This window comes from Anthonomus grandis, chromosome 8 (assembly GCF_022605725.1).
Source record: "Anthonomus grandis grandis chromosome 8, icAntGran1.3, whole genome shotgun sequence".
Taxonomy (NCBI): domain Eukaryota; kingdom Metazoa; phylum Arthropoda; class Insecta; order Coleoptera; family Curculionidae; genus Anthonomus; species Anthonomus grandis.
In genome coordinates this window covers 31,843,505-31,862,788 of record NC_065553.1, presented here as the reverse complement: position 1 = coordinate 31,862,788, position 19,284 = coordinate 31,843,505, and the positions used below count along the sequence as shown (strand labels likewise).

Sequence of the window (19,284 nt, the reverse complement as noted above, 5' to 3'; positions counted from 1 at the left end):
AAGAAATTTTAAAATCTGGCAAATTGGGGACTTACCAGGAATGTTTTCCTAAAACGTCACTAAAGATTGTCACATGCTTATGTTTTTATCATATAAACAAATTGAGTTCCCCACATTTCCTAATGATTTTGTCACATTTTTCACTATTCCTGGAGGCTTAGTTGACTTTTGTTCTGGATGACACGATGACAGCCTGGCGAGACGGGCGGTGGAGTGTCAACAAATGACCCAGTAAATGTATCATAATTATATAAGAAGTATGGAGAGCATCGAGTTGCTACGTAGCAAAGCCCCAATATGTTTCAAAACTAGTATTAGTATCGACGACGTCCATTGGACTGAAGAAGCAGGTGTTTTTTGGCGCCTTTTCTGTAAGTTTGAAACTGACAGTTATACAAATATAGAGGGTTCTGCAACAGTGCGTCGGTCTTCCATAATAGCCTAAAAAAATAATGCAGCTTTTTTTTGCTTATTTGCCGCTTTTCCGACGTCTAATCCGCTCTCGTGATTGGTCACTTTTTGCATCTTAGAAAAGTACTTAAAAAAAAACCTCACATTAGAATGAGTCGAAAATTGGTCAAAGCGTTTCTTATTCGATTCCGCTCAGATTCACTATTTTGTTTGGCGATCCGTTATAATTTACATTTTGTGATTTGCTATTATTGGCTTCCTTCCAGCTGTTCAGGCTGGCTTGAATCTTGGTCGGGCGTTCACGTCGTTGCCAGTTTTACCGATGGTCTTTTATTTACAGTTTATTAAATGTTAAGATAACCAGATCGAATATCACAAAACAAAATAGTGAATCTGTGCCGAATATATGCGAGAATCTGTGTGCCGAATTTCAGGCAAATCTGATGAAAAATTCTTTTAAATTGTACTTTTTTCCGATTTCCTTGCTTTATTGATTTTTCGAATAAAACTGCATTTAAAACGTTCAAGCAGTTTTTAAAGGATGGCGCCACATGCAGATCCGAACAAAGTCAGGTTAGTTTGCTTTGTTTTGCTTATTTTGGATCTTATCCAATTGCAATTTCTAAACTTTGCTAAAATGTCAATGTTATTTTATTACTACCCAATTGGGCAAAAATTGTGGGTTGCAACACTAATTGTGAATTTTCATGGAAAATATAGATTAACACTTGTTTATTTAGCAAATTTCGAAATTTGTTATTTGTGAGAAACTGGTGCAAGAATCAAAGTATCTGGAGAAAAATGCAAAACAAATATGTGTGAACTTTAATGATGTTATTGATAGTGTCTTCTTCATGCCATACCAAGCAAAATTTTGACTTGAGCAAGTTCAGATAGGTTAATCTCTGATGTGTGTAAAGCCAGCGTCCGATCGATATCCAGCAACCAAAATCGAGAACGCAGTATATGGCGGTTGCCAGCGACCAATTTATAGTCCGCGCTCCCTGTTATTTAATCAATATAATGCCCGTATCTCCTGAAATTCCCAAAGGATTTTAATAATTTGTTGTCCGGATATTAACAATGAATACCTAAATCGACTGACGATGGTCTCAAGCCTCTACAAACTAAGGTTTTGTTGTGAAAATTAATTAAAAAGTCAAATTGTAAAAAAATGAAAAAGGCTCTAACTCCCAAAATTCCCAAAGGATTTCGATAAAACTTTTTTTTATAAAAGATAATAAATATCTAAATTGATTTGACATGGTTGCAAATCTCTACAAACGAAAGTTTTTTGGTAAAAAATTATTGAAATGTTAGATGTAGAAAAATATAAACGACTATAACTTCCAAAACTCCCAAAGGCTTTGAATGAAACTTTTTTACGCAATTAGTAATAAATATCTAAATCGATTTTACATGGTGGCAAATCTCTACAAACGAAAGTTTTTTGGTAAAAAATTATTGAAATGTTAGATGTAGAAAAATATAAACGACTATAACTCTCAAAACTCCCAAAGGATTGAAATGAAACTTTTTTACGCAATTAGTAATAAATATTTAAATCGATTTTACATGGTTGCAAATCTCTACAAACGAAAGTTTTTTGGTAAAAAATTATTGAAGTGTTAGATGTAGAAAAATATAAACGACTATAACTTCCAAAACTCCCAAAGGCTTTGAATGAAACTTTTTTACGCAATTAGTAATAAATATCTAAATCGATTTTACATGGTTGCAAATCTCTACGAACGAAAGTTTTTTGGTAAAAAATTATTGAAGTGTTAGATGTAGAAAAATATAAACGACTATAACTCCCAAAACTCCCAAAGAATTCGAATGAAACTTTTTAATACATTTAATAATAAATATCTAAATCGTTTCATTCGAATCCTTTGGGAGTTTTGGAAGTTATAGTCGTTTATATTTTTCTACATCTAACATTTCAATAATTTTTTACCAAAAAACTTTCCTTTGTAGAGATTTGCAACCATGTCAAATCAATTTAGATATTTATTATCTTTTATAAAAAAAAGTTTTATCGAAATCCTTTGGGAATTTTGGGAGTTAGAGCCTTTTTCATTTTTTTACAATTTGACTTTTTAATTAATTTTCACAACAAAACCTTAGTTTGTAGAGGCTTGAGACCATCGTCAGTCGATTTAGGTATTCATTGTTAATATCTGGACAAAAAATTATTAAAATCCTTTGGGAATTTCAGGAGATACGGGCATTATATTGATTAAATAACAGGGAGCGCGGACTATAAATTGGTCGCTGGCAACCGGCATATGCTGCGTTCTCGACTTTGGTTGCTGGATATCGATCGGACGCTAGCTTTACACACATTAATCTCTGAGAGTATTATTATGAAAATGTAGTGTAGTATAAGTAAGTGTAAAACATGTGTATGAGTAAATTAATAATAAGCTGTATATTTCTTTAATATTAGTATTACTAATTAGTATTACAAGCCTAAGTTGCTTATTCTTCTCAGTAACTTGTTTATTTGTAATTAATTAGGAGGGTTATATAATGTGAAATAATTTTGAAAATTGGTAAATAGACATTATTTATTTAGTACCCTTGTTCTTTTAATCACTACTTAATTTACAATTACATGCCCATTTTTAAAAAGCAAGGGTTCATTACATATGTACATGTATATGTTAGTATTAAAAGGTATGTAAGTAAAAAAATGTAACTATCAAATTAGTTAGACACATAAATTAGAACTTTTAAATAGCTTAGTTCATATTTTTGATAATCAAATATAATTTTTTTTGAGATTCATATTCCTTTTCTCATTAAGATTAGAAACTAAGCTCGAGTAGCCAAAGAACAAAAACACTATATCAAAAGATAATAAATAGTTATCGGTAAAGCTAGTAATTGCCAAATATTTTTTAAAAATTTTAAAATTTAGTGCCATTACAATTAATGTACTTTTAATTACACTGTGGACATGCACCTCTATATATTGGCCAATTATTCTCTTTTATAATTAAAATTTTAAAATTAGTTTTACGTTGGTCTTGCCTTGTTTTAACCTTTTGGTTCTCAAAATATACTCTTATTAGCATGAAATTAACATTTGAAGCATTATTTTTCAAGCGCATACAGGTACTGCATACCTAGGTACTAATATTTATATAGCTTTTCTATTTTGTTAAAATTCGTTGTAAATTACTTTATATTTCTGTTTAAATATTAAATAAATAAATAAATATTAAATAAATAAATAAATGTAATTTGTCAAAATGTGGTTTTTTTATAATTTTAGTAATAATAGTTTCCCTCAATTTTTCTTATATTACATTTGAAATACTTGTATAAAATATGTTTATGAAATGAATAGGAGAAATTGAAAACTATATTCATATCTCATCATAATATTTTTTTAATAAAAACGATTATCAACATATTTAACTCTGCGTACATTAGTTATTAGGACATTAAAAGATATGAAAGGAATAAAGGCAACACTTATTAATACCTACATTGCTTTAGCCAAACAAATGATATTAGGTATGGAGATTTCTTATCTAAATGCCCATTTTTAAACATACATATATTTAATTGTAACAGCTGTATTTTTGGAGTTTAATTATTTTCTAAAATCTTCAATGTGATACCTTATTTTAAAGGTAATTGAATTCACTTTTAACGCATGTTTTTTTTTTAATTGTATGCATTAATTTAAAAAAAAAAGGAAAAAAGAATAATTAAAAAACGATTTCTCTTTATTAAACGATTCATTGCTTCTTGAAAAGATATTAAAACTCGTTAATTTTTTTAATTACAGAAGTTTTTGTGCTTTATTTTAAAAATAAATGAAGACAATTTTCTTGGAAAAGATAAATAGCCAATGGCCAAAGCTATATGACAAATTATAACATTGTTGAAGCGATCTCAAATTAAATTATATAGGAAAGGTACCTATGATGCTAAGCACGATTATACGTCATGGAAGTTAGCAACAGAATCAGAAACGAAAATCAAATTTTTACAGTCGCCCAGATAAGTTCTGCACGCAATCTATTTTTTTGCATATTGAAGGATTATAAATGTGATTTTAAACATTTAAAATAAAGTTAAGAGAAAGACTATAATTACATATAGACAAAAAAAGTGTAGATTTGATTTTTTTTTCGGTATAAAAGATAAATGTTTGTTAAATAATAAATAACGTAAAAAAAATCACAGTAATTGTTAAAAATTTTATTACACCTTCAAACTTGGTGTATAAATAAAAGATAATAAAATACACCATATATCTTAGAGACACACGTTTTTTCAGGGGATGAAGGGGTGTAAGCCACCCCCAAATAACTAAAAAAATTGTAGTAATTAGTAATAATTTTGTTACACCTTCAAACTTGGTGAATAAATAAAAGATAATAAAATACATGATATATCTTAGAGACACACGTTTTTTCAGGGGATGAAGGGGTGTAAGCCACCCCCAAATAGTTTAAAAAGTTGTAGTAATTAGTAATAATTTTGTTACACCTTCAAACTTAGTGAATAATTAAAAGATAATAAAATACACGATATATCTTAGAGACACACGTTTTTTCAAAGGATGAAGGGGTGTAAGCCACCCCCAAATAACTTAAAAAATTGTAGTAATTAGTAATAATTTTGTTACACCTTCAAACTTGGTGAATAATTAAAAGATAATAAAATACAAGATATATCTTAGAGACACACGTTTTTTCAAAGGATGAAGGGGTGTAAGCCACCCCCAAATAACTTAAAAAATTGTAGTAATTAGTAATAATTTTGTTACACCTTCAAACTTGGTGAATAAATAACAAATAATAAAATACATGATATATCTCAGAGACACACGTTTTTTCAGGGGATAAAGGGGTGTAAGCCACCCCCAAATAACTTAAAAAATTGTAGTAATTAGTAATAATTTTGTTACACCTTCAAACTTGGTGTATAAATAAAAGATAATAAAATACACCATATATCTAAAACGTGTGTCTCTAAGATATATGGTGTATTTTATTATCTTTTAGTTATACACCAAGTTTGAAGGTGTAACAAAATTATTACTAATTACCACAATTTTTTAAGTTATTTGGGGGTGGCTTACACCCCTTCATCCCCTGAAAAAACGTGTGTCTCTGAGATATATCGTGTATTTTATTATCTTTTATTTATACACCAAGTTTGAAGGTGTAACAAAATTATTACTAATTACTACGATTTTTTAAACTATTTGGGGTGGCTTACACCCCTTCATCCCCTGAAAAAACGTGTGTCTCTGAGATATATCATGTATTTTATTATCTTTTATTTATACACCAAGTTTGAAGGTGTAACAAAATTTTTAACAATTACTGTGTTTTTTTTACGTTATTTATTATTTAACAAACATTTATCTTTTATACCGAAAAAAAAATCAAATCTACACTTTTTTTGTCTATATGTAATTATAGTCTTTCTCTTAACTTTATTTTAAATGTTTAAAACCAGATTTAATCCTTCAATATGCAAAAAAATAGATTGCGTGCAGAACTTATCTGGGCGACTGTAAAAATTTGATTTTCGTTTCTGATTCTGTTGCTAACTTCCATGACGTACGATTATCATGTAGGTTAAAAAAAGCGACCATGAAAAAGTGTCACTTTCTTTTAAAAGGCGTAGTATTTAAAAAAAAAATTTTAAACCTGTAGAAAGTAAAAGTAAAGTATTTAAAAAAATTATGAATTTTTCCCTAAATATTCGAAAATTAAATTAAAACCTTTAAATTTTATTTTGATAAGCATCAAATGACGCAACTTTGATATGACCTAACTGGACCTCTAACGAGTCTTAAAATCACAGCACTATACAAATATTTTCTTCAAAAACATTTTGTAGTAAAATTATCGCAGCGACTCCAATAAAATAACAGCCATTCAAATAAAACTATAGCAAGGTTGTGTTATTTTATGCTGATAAGTCGGAAAATAAATGAAACTTCGTAGGGTCAAATAATCCCCATGAATAGGTGTGTAATTTATTGTGTGTTTAATTATTTTGTTCTACGGCTTTAAATAATATCAGAAAAAAGCGAATGAAAAAAGGATATAAAAAAGAGAAACTTTTTTAGCTCAATTGTGTTAAATAAAAATAGTTAAAAATTATATTACTTTTATTAAATAAAATTGTTATTGCTTTTGAACTGATTCCTGATTTCTGTCACCAAAAATAAGCTTAACATAAGATGAGCAAAGACAAATAAATGTGATCCTTTTATGAATGGAAAACACCAAAATATTCCTAATTTTAGAAAGCATTCGCAATTTAATCACATCTGTCCTGATTCCACTCTATATAGAACATTTCATAATATTATACATAAACCTTTCATAATTTTTGGGTTCAACAAATCAATATTCAAATATTTTTCTTATTGACTACTAATACAAAAACAAAAATATTTTAATTTTTCAAACAGCTTATAGTCTATTTATATCCTTCAAAACAACACGGTTCTGTACAAACCAAAAATAAAGGCGAACAATGAAATAAATATAATTCCCAGAATTTTATTTCCGTCTGGTCACCCGCCGCCGCCTCCCCTCTTCCCACAGCTTACAGTGGCGCTACAGCCAACGGTGGACTTTTACGAAACTAATGATTTATAAATAACATGTTACTTACGTCATCTGTCGGAAAATTTTAAAAGTTGGAAGTCTAATATGGCGGCCGACTAATTGGAAACTTTTAAAATCGCGCCGGTTTGTTTCGACGGAGCAATGAAGCGGGTTGCCGGATTGTGCTAAATTTAACAAAATTAAACTTCTGCTAAAGATGAATGATCAGAAAATCGCCCAGTAAGATATTTTTATCTGTATTAGCGCGTATTTTTTTGTAGAGTAGATTATTTGATTAGTTTTATTTTTTATTTACGTTTATAGTGGAAATCATATAGTTTAGGTATATAGGTTTTTAAGATATTTAGACAAAAAAATTAAAATTTATTAAAATTAAATATTTAAAAAAATCTAAAGAAATAGAAACTAAAATAAAATTCTTCTTACTTCGGACTGTAATTTACTAGAAACTCAAAATTCACTTTTTCTAGGTATTTTACATAAAAACATTAACATCAAGAAATAGTTTTACTTTACATAATAAATAAATGGCTAAAATGGCCCCCTAACTTTCGCTATTAAAAAATTGTTCCATTGCATTAATAATCTGTACCATACCATCGAAACATGGAGGCCTTGTTTCAAAAATGCCGGACTTACCCTTTTTACGGCCCAATTTAGATAAAGAACCAAAAACAGATTTTCCTTGTTGTAAAATAAGGTTTACATATGTGCTATGCCCATTTAGGGCGCAACTGTAAGAATTCTTTGTAAAAGGGCGCTTGCTGTTCAATGCGTCAAATAAATTGCTCATTAACTCTACAAACTCCGCTGTATGAAGGCCTACTTTTTTTAGGTATCAATCCCTTATCCACACAAGTTTTTATGGCAGCCGCCATAGTTTTGGAAAATACTTGTAGAGTCAATGAGCAAGACATTTTCTCGAAAGCATTGGGGTTTATATGCCTGTCCGTAATTTTGGGTTCTAGCAGTCAGGGAACATTTGTCAATTTCGTACGTTTTTCTATAATTACGTTAAAAGCTATGCTTTTTTGTGATGGCAATTTAAAAGTCCCTGATAGCAAATTATTTCTTACGCTTTTAAAAAGATGTGGGGCATCAAACAAAGCAAAAATTTTAGAATCATTAAAATGGAAATAGGGTTGTTCTTTCGTAACCTTCAATAATTTATATGCTGCCCTGTTCAGAGTACCTTGGTCACAGACTAACGCTTTTGGTATAAATCCTATTTCAGTTAATGTTTTAAGAACATACAAAATTAAACGCTTTAGATTTTTGCCAGTTGTCGCTGAATGAGAGAAAAAGTAGGCCAGGGGATACTTACAAGATGAATATATACCTCGAATTGAAAAAACTAAAACATGTGAAGCCTCTTTTGGCTGACGACCCAAAGGACCTAAGTCTTCGAAACCTTCAACAACGTCAAGTTTTTTATTATATTCGAGGCATTTTTTAATTGACATTTCATCAAAAGCCACCAGACATTTTTTTTCTTTTTTATCCATGCCATCGCATTTTAGTTTACGACAGGTTTTTATATTGTCATAAACACCAGTCTTGAATGTATTTTGTCCAATCCATTTTTGAATGGTTGACGTAGATGGTAATATGACGCCTTTTTTTCTCAAAAATTCATAACAAGATGGCGATTTATAGTATAGAGATATTGCCAACTGTTTTTCGGATTGAGAATATAGAGTGCGTCGTTTACCTCTTATTTACATAACTACAAATGTTTTGGCAATAACAGATAAAAATGAAAAAAAAGGTAAAAGAGTAAAAACTGTGAATTTTGACTGCCGTACTTTTTCTTGTGAACGTCTCAATTTTCGCCGCATATTATAAATTTCTCTCTTTTGACATGATATTTTTTTTTAAGCTTCAAGGTAATGGGAGAAGTTTTACTAGATGGAAGGTCGATATTTTCATCTATAAAATCAGATTCCTCATGTTCAAATATGATAGGGCTATTGCACGGAGTAGCGCAAGGACTATTTGATGTTATTGTCGGTCCATCATAGTTCCTTGCGTTAGCATAAGTCTTTTTAGGAGACAAAACATGTAAAGTGCCATCATTATTTAATAAAGACTTATAATGGACAGGGACCGCATTATCTTTTAACCTATGTTTTTTTAAAGTTTTAAAGTCATAGTCAGTAAAAGTATGTACCTACATATCGTTGCATTTAGAAGAATACCAGGTTACTTCATTTCTAGAATTCTTAAGAGTCATCACATAAAAAAAAAGTTGAAAATTTAGGTTAATTACCATAATATTTTTACAGGCTATTTTCGACACTTACTGCCACTTGTAACACGTAACACCTTCTGTTTTTACAGAAAGATGTTTGATGATGATGTTTGATGATGATGATGATTGATGAAAGATGATGAAGAAGAAAATTGTTGATGTATCTTTTTTTGACATCTGCCAAGTACGTCAGAATTTTGCTTCAAATTTATTTAATTTTTTTTTGAAAGAAAGAGTTTGATGTTTAATTAATCAATTTATATTAGTTTTGTCTCTAACTAAACTTTTATTTAAAATTATTTGTAATAAACCACTTTAATTAAAAGGAAGACAACCCTAAAATAAAGTTACCAATCGACCAAAAACTATGTTTTAAAAAGATTACAAATTATAAAAAATGCTTGTTTAAGGAGCAGTTTAATTAACTATTAGTTACATGGTACAGATTTATTTTTTTATATTTACTTATCTGATTTAACTTTTTTGATGCACCTTGTATAAAAACAAATTGTAAGATAAAATTTGTACCTAACCTATAATAAGAATAAAATACAAGGCTGTCCAATTTAAATATTTTTTTTCTTTTTTTTAACTTTTTACAATACTTTGTATATATCTAAAAATATGTGTAATAAAGACTATAAAAGAAATATGTCACCCCCTACATCTTTTACCTTTACATTTTTTCTACACGGTGACCAAAAATACGAATATTTCAAAAGCTGAAGATTTTTTAAAAAATCGTTAAGACACGTCAAATTAGTTATTGAAGAGTACAACTTTTTAATGAAAATTTGTTAGGGTGATTAGCCCTTTTTTTGTATTGCTGACCTCTTTTTAAATGAAGTTCGTTTTGGGTTTTTCACGTAATTATTTATTAAATTCAGTTACAAAGGTGTTTTGTATGAGACCGTTTACATTTTTTTTAATACGCACTCTACCGCTGCTCGCTGCAAAGTGAAGCCACAAGCCCTTTTTACGGGAGAAGAGAGTGTGGCGCGGTTGCCACGTTTATTTCAAATATTAGTCTTTAAGAATTGCACCAACATGCCCCCCGCCTTGAAAGTCATTGCTTTCAATGGAAACTGTCTTCGAAGGGATGTCTTCTACGGGTAAAGGACATATTCTTTGGCAAGCTCGCTTGATGATTCCATGGGAAACCTGGATGGATACCACTCTGCAAACACCGTCCTTGCCGGGATGAAGCTCCGTGATTCGCCCGATCTTCCATTTCATCGGAGGAATGTTTTCGTCTTTGATGAGTACAATGGAGCCGACCCTGGCTGGATTGTGCCCCGTCTGCCATCTTGTCCTCTGCTGGAGCTCAGAAACGTATTCTTTCGCCCACCTGGTCCAGAAATTCTGTCGCATCTGCTCCAAGAGCTGGTATCGGGTTAGTCGCCCCTCTGGTACATCAGTGATATCGGCCTCGGGTGTGGTCAGAAGAGGGCGCCCAACCAAGAAGTGGGCAGGAGTCAAGGGATTAAGGTCATTTGGATCAAATGTCAGTGGAGAAATGGGACGGGAATTCAGCACCGCCTCAATCTGCACAAAGACCGTGCACATTTCCTCAAATGTAAGAATGTTGTTGCCAATAACTCGTTTTAAATGCGACTTAGCCGACTTGACGCCAGCGTCCCAAAGTCCGCCAAAATGAGGCGAATTTACCGGTATAAATCGCCATTCAATACCCTCACTAGCGCTCGAATCGATTATAACGTCTTTATTTTCGCATAAAAATTGAGAAAATTGACGATTAAGCGCTGTACTCGCGCCGACAAAGTTTGTGCCGTTATCTGAATAAATTCGAGCTGGCTTACCCCTACGAGATAAAAATCTCTTTAGCGCTAATATGAAGGTATTAGTACTTAAGTCGGATACTAATTCTAAGTGCATTGCCTTCGTTAGGAAACACACAAACAACGCTAAATAGCATTTTGTAACTTTACATCCTCTACCCTTTCTATCTTTGATGGAAAAGGGACCCGCGTAGTCTACGCCGCATGTTTCAAATGGAAAATTGCCTTCTAGTCTTCTTCGAGGCAAATCACCCATCATTGGGGAGATTTGAGTAGGATTACATTTAAAACGAGCGACACAATCCCGTACTATTGATTTGGCTAAATTTCGACCACTGATCGGCCACAAAATCTCTCTAATATGACTAAGAAGTAGCTGCGAACCGGCATGCAACAACTTCACGTGTTCATGTTTAAAAATTAATTTACATAGTTTATGTTTAGCTGAAATAATAATAGGATGTTGCTTATCACGATGAAAATCAGCATTACTTAGTCGACCTCCCACACGTAAGACACCTGACTTATCTATGAAAGGATTTAGCCTAAAAAGTTTGCTCCTTTTGAGAATAGAAAGATTATTGGAGAGAGCGTTTAATTCAGGTAAATAATCAGGCCGTTGGCTTTGCTTTATTAAAAGTAAATATGCGTTATTTATTTCCGATGAAGTTAAAGAACCTATAATCCTTTCACACGGTTTCCTACAGTTGTGAAGAAACCGAACTAAATAAGCGTATGTTCGTCTCAATCTATTGAAATTCGAAAATCGGTCAAATTCTATGATAGGGTTTATATCGAGTTCGTTTACGATAAGTGTCTGTAATTTTAATTCGGGCAGTTCGTTTGAAACAACATGTGCATTTGGCCATTGATCCTTAGATTCCGATAACCAGTATGGCCCGTGCCACCATAAGGAACAATCGACCAACTCTTTTGGAGATATTCCGCGCGATAAAATGTCCGCAGGGTTTTGTTTGGTCGGTACGTGTGTCCATGAATTATCAGGAAATGATTCCTGAATCTCGGCAACCCTGTTTGCAACGAATGGTTTTAACGAATTTGGGGAATGTTTTAGCCACCCTAGAACTATCGTCGAATCCGACCAGAATCGTATTTCGTTTATCGTTACTCTAAAAGCGGAAGATACCCTTTTTGCTAATCTAACAGCTAACACAGCCCCACATAATTCAAGTTTAGGCACGGTAATAACCTTAAGAGGAGCTACCTTTGTTTTAGAACATAATAGATTTGCGTAGATAGAACCGTTTTCATCTATGGAACGAATGTAAATGCAAGAGCCGTACGCGGATATACTTGCATCAGAAAAACAATGCATTTCAATATGCTTTGGGTTCTTACAAGTAACATGTCTGTTATTTTAAATTATTTAAGACTGAAATTTCGTCACGAAATTTAGCCACGATGAATGAATTGAAATGGGAACCGATTCGTCCCAGGATAATTTCTCTAACCAAAGTTTTTGAAGTAAGATCTTTATAGTTATTACGCATGGACTTAGTAAGCCAAGAGGATCAAACACTTGACTAATACAAGAAAGAATGACTCGCTTTGTTACACGACCTGTACTAGAAAGCATGCCGATATTGTAAGTTAACGCATCTTGACCATTGGACCAAGCAAGTCCGAGGGTCTTAGTCGCCTCGTTTGATCCAATTTTAACAACGTCACCAGTCGAGCTCGCATTAGAATTGATATTTTTTACTATTTGTTCGGAGTTGGAATGCCACTTTCGTAATATGAATCCTGCAGAACGCAATACTTCAAAAACTTTGAGACAAAGTTGCGATAATTCTTCAATGGATTCACCCCCAAACAATCCATCGTCAACGTAAAAATCGTTTCGGATTACTTCGGAGACATCAGGATGCGCGGTTTCGCATTCCTTTGCTAATTCGAAAAGACAACGTATAGCTAAAAACGCGGCACTACTGGTCCCGTAGGTAACAGTCTGGAGTTTATAAATACTTATGGGATCTGTGCTATTGTATCGCCATAAAATTCTTTGTAAAGAACATTGGTCGGGATTAATGAGAACTTGACGATACATTTTCGCGATATCTGAGGCCACAACAAAGTTATAAATTCTAAAACGTAGAAGAATTGAGAGCAAGTCGTTTTGAATTGTAGGCCCGACCATCTGCAAATCATTCATTGAAATGCCGGTGGATGTCGAAGCACTACAATCAAAAACTACTCGAAGTTTAGTTGTTAAACTGTCTCGCTTAAATACACCGTGATGTGGCATATAATATGAAATGATTTGCGTATCAATTGACATAATTTTCCGCATATGACCCAGATCTTCATATTCTTGCATGAATTTCGCGTATTCTTTTTTGTAAGTTGGGTCACGAGATAATTTTCGCTCTAAAGCTAAGAAACGTTTTTCAGCTTGAGGTTTTGAATCGCCCAATTTTTCTAAAGAATCTCTTAGAGGGATAGAAACGATGAATCTACCACTAAGGTCGCGCTTAGTATTTAATTGAAAGTGCTCCTCGCACAGCAATTCTTCTTTAGAAAAATGAGTCTTGGTGTTACATTCTTCTAATTCCCAAAACCTTGCCAGCTGACTTTGAATATCTAAATTACTAGAAAAGTTACAGATCACCTGACTATGTTTATTCTGATCGCCGGTAGGCCCAGACACGACCCAACCAAAAACTGTTTTCTGTAAAATGGGGAGATTGACTCCAAGTTTAATTTGGCCGATAAGTAACAGTTCGTAGAATAGACATGCGCCGATTAACATATCAATTGGCCCCGGTTCTGAGAAAGAAGCGTCCGCTAGAAATATATCTTTTGGGATGCTAAGGTTACGTATGTTTATCGGTACACTGGGCATGGTTCCTGAAATGCGATCTATGACAAAACAAGAAATATTCGCATTAAAAGGAGTATGCTGTGAATGTACACTAACATGACATTTTTTGTTAATATTTAATATGCCACTGTTTATGCCCGCCACGGCCGTATTCACTCGCGTCGTTTTTAGATTTAATTTTTCGCATAATTTGGAAGATATAAAATTTGACTGCGATCCGGAATCCAATAAGGCGCGTACCGTGTGGGCTCTATTATTGTCTCCTATTACTTGAACAAGCGTAGTGGATAATATGATACTACCGGGACTCGGATCGTAGCTTGTCAAAGTTGTTGAAATGCTCTGCACGTTTCCGGAATTGTCTATGTTGTCTACTGGCCTCGAAATATGCAAAAGAGTGTTATGTCGAGCATCACACTTCCTGCAATTCGACAACCTGCAGACATCATCTTTATGGCCTTGTCTGAGGCAATTTGTGCAGAGTCTCAATTCTTTAACGCGGTTTAATCGTTCGTTTGCAGTTAAGAGGGAGGTCTACCTGCGTAAAACGGGGTTAGCTCCTGTACCAAGACAAAAAAAGTTAGAAAGCTCAAATTTTCTGTAGGGATTGTTTATTGGATTATCTAGACGGGATGCTATTTAAAATTTTGAAAATCAAAAAAAACAATGTTGAAAATTTTTATTTTTTATTAAAACAATGTAAAATTGACCATCCCCTGTTCCTTAAATCTAATAAAACATAACACACGAAATATATATGTTGTAAAAATTTTAGGTGTCTTTTAAAACCTAACCCAAAAAATAATAATAATTTTGGCTAAAAATTGGGTCTCCATAGGATATTTAGGCAGATCTGGCAACACCGTTCTTGTTTCTTAGGACGCGCAATATTTGCCGGTCAGCATTCATTGGTCGAAACGGTTTTGATAAACGGGTAGTGCTAAGTAGTCTTGATTTTATTCTAAGTGATATTCGCAATTATTATTTTCCTTTATTTTATTAGTGCATTGTGTTTTGTACTTTCGTGATTGTGTACTTTCGTCGTTGTTTAAAAATTTTCGTTATGGGTCGTAATAAACGAAACGTTGTGGATAAAAAACATTTAGGTTTAGTTACTTTTCGTAAAAGTAAAAAACGTATTTCAAAAAACGTCTGGTATAGTTTAGGTGAAGTGACTTGGTCAAGCTCCAAAATTGAGTATGTACAAAATACAATCAACATACTACATATACGCATTAAAATAAACTGCAAAATATTTTGCGATATTTAGTGATCGATTCCCGTATATATTTACGGTGGATTCGAGTCTTTCCAGCACAGCCTCCGGCGCGGCGGCCCGTTGAACAATCAATATTTGTCAGATAAAGATAGGCAAGTTCGGCGCGGATAACGTGAAACAGACGAAGATACGAGATTCTCTCGATGCTGCTGGGATTGAATTGTGGACGGGCCGGAAATAGGAAACACAGTCGCGCGCTCAAAAATAGGAAATGCAATTATTTTATACGTTTCATTATTTTTATTTTACAGTTTTATTCAACTAAACAAATATAAGCAAAATATTAACTTTTATTGTGTTCCATTATTTATAAACGTAATTTTTTATTAGATATTATATATTATACGACGTGTTACAAATTCCTAGCTCACTATTGGGATCTCGGTAAATATAAGAGTTACGAAGATGGTTAAATTTAGGACGAAGTTTCGCATTTTTGAGCCGAAAAATGTGCCATTTGAAAATTTGTTTAAAAAATATTTAAATTTATATTTCTTGTTGGGGCGCTATTGGACCACCCCTTTTGTACGTGGACATAATGTTGCGAAGAATCAACCATTTCTTAAGATGCCTGCCATAATATATAGGTCTGTATATGGTAATAATTAAAACAATTTTGAATTTTGTGAGTGTGTTAAAATTAGCATGGTGAAGACTTGGCTCACCCTAAAATCGGTTTCGCGTTTATATTATACTGTAGTTCTTGTTGTTATTCTATTTGTTATATACTGTTGATGTTTTCTTTTATTTACTTTCGTCTCAACTTTTGAACAATAAAAATGAAATTTTTGCGGCCTTTTAATACTAGTGATAATGAATCGAATAGTTGTGGTAAATAGGTATTTTTAGGCATTTCATAATCTGTTAGTTTATGATCGCTTTACCGATCAAATTTTAAGAGAGCATCAATTTTTTAACACGTGTCATTTTTGACCTGAATATATTTTAAACCTGAATTATAATTTTTAAACATAATGTACTTTAAAAAATATCATTAATATTTGCTTAACAAAAAAAATACAGTACTGTTTTTTTAAGATAAAAATTCAAGGTTAAATTAAATTTTTGACATTAAAATTAACGAGTCACTTATTTTGGGTATTATGTCACTTATATTAAATATCAATTTAGAAAATACTATCTCATACGCTCAAATATTGAAAAGAAGAAGAAAATAGACTTATTCACATATTTAAAATATATTTGAATTTAAATTTTTAACAAAACCTTTCGTTATATTTACTTTAATGTAAGTTCAATAAGTCTTAAATACAATAATTTAAATAGATATAATAGATACCGCGAATGAATCCAATTATAATTCATGCCAATGACGAATCCAGTTCTGAAGAGATGGATAGTGATGCTAAATAGATAAGCATTTTTGGACGTAAAAAAATGTGGGTGCAAAATTATGAATACATAGTTAACTTCACTTATATTTGATTTCGATAAGCCCAAAAATTTCATTTTCAATTTCATTTCAATGAAAATTCATTGTTCAGCGGAAATTTTTGGGCTTATCGAAACAAATATCAGCGGAGGCAAGTATAACAATATTCTATTGCAGCACGGCCACGACATTATTTTATACCTATGTAACAACAAACCACCCAACTTTTTGACAATTTTTTTAATAATTAAAAAAAAACTGTGTATATTTCATTAAATCTAACCACGACTTTTGCGTGACTTGATAAATGTTTTTGTTGGTTGTAAAATAACTTTTAACTAAATTTTTACTATATATATTAAGCCAGAGAACAACACGTTATATGCACGCCAATGCCCTATAAAGAAACCGCCGCGTGCTAAACGTTTTTAGTTTTTATACTTGTCCAAGTAACTTCACCTAAACTATAAATATAATGCTTTTTTTTGTAATTAATAAGTGTACAAGGTGTCCCAGTATATGGTCTAGAGATGCTCGTAATAAGAGCGAAATATGTAACCGATTTTATTTATTATACAATTTTAAAGTTATTTGAGACCGGTGACTTGGAGTTTTATACAGTTTCCGTGTTTTTGGTAGAGGGCGTTCGTCGCGTTAGTTTTTACCTTTTTAGAACATAATTGCACTTTTAGGTTTTCATAATATGTGAATGACTTAAATTTACTAGATTTTTAGCAATGCAATCCTAAATAAAATAAAATTAATACCTAAGATTATTTTTTAAAAAATATTACGACTTTTGTTAATTCTTATATCTGCCGTATTTTAAAAAGAAGATCCTCATTATTTTTAACATATTTACAGATTTTACAATTTTTATATTTAGTTCATTTAGATTATTAATTATAGGACTATCATAAACAATTGATTTTAAATATCCCCAAATACAGAAGTCCATGGGGTTTAAGTCTGGACTACGCGCAGGCCAAAGCAAAGGTCCTCCACGGCCAATCCAACGTTCGGGATATTATTCGTCAAGATAATTGCGTACATGTCGAGAAAAATGCGCGAACATATATCTTACATAAAATACATGTTCTGCTTAACATTTAATGGTTTATCTCTAAGTACGAGTCTCCGTTCAAATTATTAAAATTAAATGCCCATTTGTAGTTTCAAAAATTAATACTGAAATGGGAATTAGAGAAAAAAACTTACATTTGCTATCATTGAAAATGGTTCCTTACATCTAAAAAGGAACCACAACTATTACTATCAAATCCAGGGACAGTTGCAAGTTACAAAAAGAAAATTCTGTTTTTAACTACTTACTTTAACTTACTTTAACTACATACTACATATTGTATTTCTTTTTTGAAAAATGTATTATGATTTTTAAAATATGAAACATCACCATTATTCATTATAGCTATGCCTTATAATTTTTAATAGTCGTTTTTCTTGAAGATTCCTCGTAATGAAGCATTTTGGAGAGTTAAAATGTTGCCCAAACTAAAATATTTTTATGAACATTACCTTTTACCGGAAGTTGATCCACTTTATCCAAAAGGAATACCACTTAGAGACAAAGCAGAAGAATCAAACATATTATTATAATACAATATAATCATTATAATACAATATAATCATTAGGTTTGTTCTAGCACAATATTTGGAATGGTTTGAAACAAGTTTAGTGTATATCCCAGTTGCGCGTGATTAGCCTAAAACCTTCGGTTTACCTTAAAAACGGTTCCATTATGTAATGTCTCACACATTCACCCATAGGAAGTATTATTCGTGTATGATTTCTGTAATGGTAGCGCATTACGTTCTGTTGATGAATACCGACGTGGTTTTCCAAATCGAAGAATTCCTAATCGAAAAGTTTTTCAGACAGTTTTTGCAAACGCTCAGGAAACAGGAATGTTTCCAAGCATAAGAATTAATTCTGAACGAGAGGCGGATATGGCTGAAGAGAACCCGAGTGTTAGTACGAGGCGGATTACAAAAGAACTTCGATTAGTATCACATGTAGACGTTTGGAAGACACTTAGGAAAAACGGTTTTAAGCCTATCCATATTCAACCGGTTCAACATCTTCAAGAAGGTGATTTTGGCTTAGGGGTTCAATTTTGTGAATGGATCCCACAAAATCGAGACCTACATAATTACATTTTATTTAGCGATGAAGCTTATTTTACCCGCAATGGAATTAATAACCGACACAATGAACATCGGTAGTCAGATGAAAATCCTCATGCCACGTTTGAACAAAACGGCCAACAATCTTACAAATAAACTTCAGAACCGATTATTTCTGAAACGGTCGAGAATCGGATTAGAACATATGAGTTAATTTATCTTATTTTGACCTTCTGAACATGTTCCCAAAATATTTCCTTTTCCTCCCGAAACACCCTGTATGTACATATGTAAGACTTCATAACATAAAAAGTAGTTAATAAACCAAACAAGAAGTAAGACCAGTTGACTTGCGTCCCTGGTAATCGAGATTCGATATATCAGGGAGAAGGGAACGGTGGAGTGGGTAATTATGGCAGCCAGTGTTGCTACTTTCAGCGAAAACTGCACCGGCCACGAAACTACTGTCGCGCTTCGAAACCGATTTTGTCACGTGGTGGACCGCACTCTTAATCTCAAAAAATCTGTACAGTTACGGATAAAATGA

At 32.3% G+C, this 19,284-nt stretch overlaps 1 protein-coding gene and 1 long non-coding RNA gene across 6 annotated transcripts in view; one reads left to right on the top strand and one right to left on the bottom strand.

Annotated features, from left to right (window-relative positions):
• The window catches only part of LOC126739727 (inositol polyphosphate-4-phosphatase type I A), a 114,688-nt gene extending 114,485 nt beyond the window's left edge, over window positions 1-203 (bottom strand). For all 5 annotated transcript variants that reach the window (XR_007661693.1, XM_050445521.1, XM_050445520.1 and 2 more), the window contains exon 1: window positions 36-203. The gene's annotated coding sequence lies outside the window, so the exon portion shown is untranslated. The remainder of the gene's footprint in view (window positions 1-35) is intronic.
• The window catches only part of LOC126739729 (uncharacterized), a 52,274-nt gene continuing 33,179 nt past the window's right edge, over window positions 190-19,284 (top strand). Inside the window, exon 1 of the long non-coding RNA XR_007661694.1 lies at window positions 190-984. This is a non-coding gene — a long non-coding RNA (uncharacterized LOC126739729). The remainder of the gene's footprint in view (window positions 985-19,284) is intronic.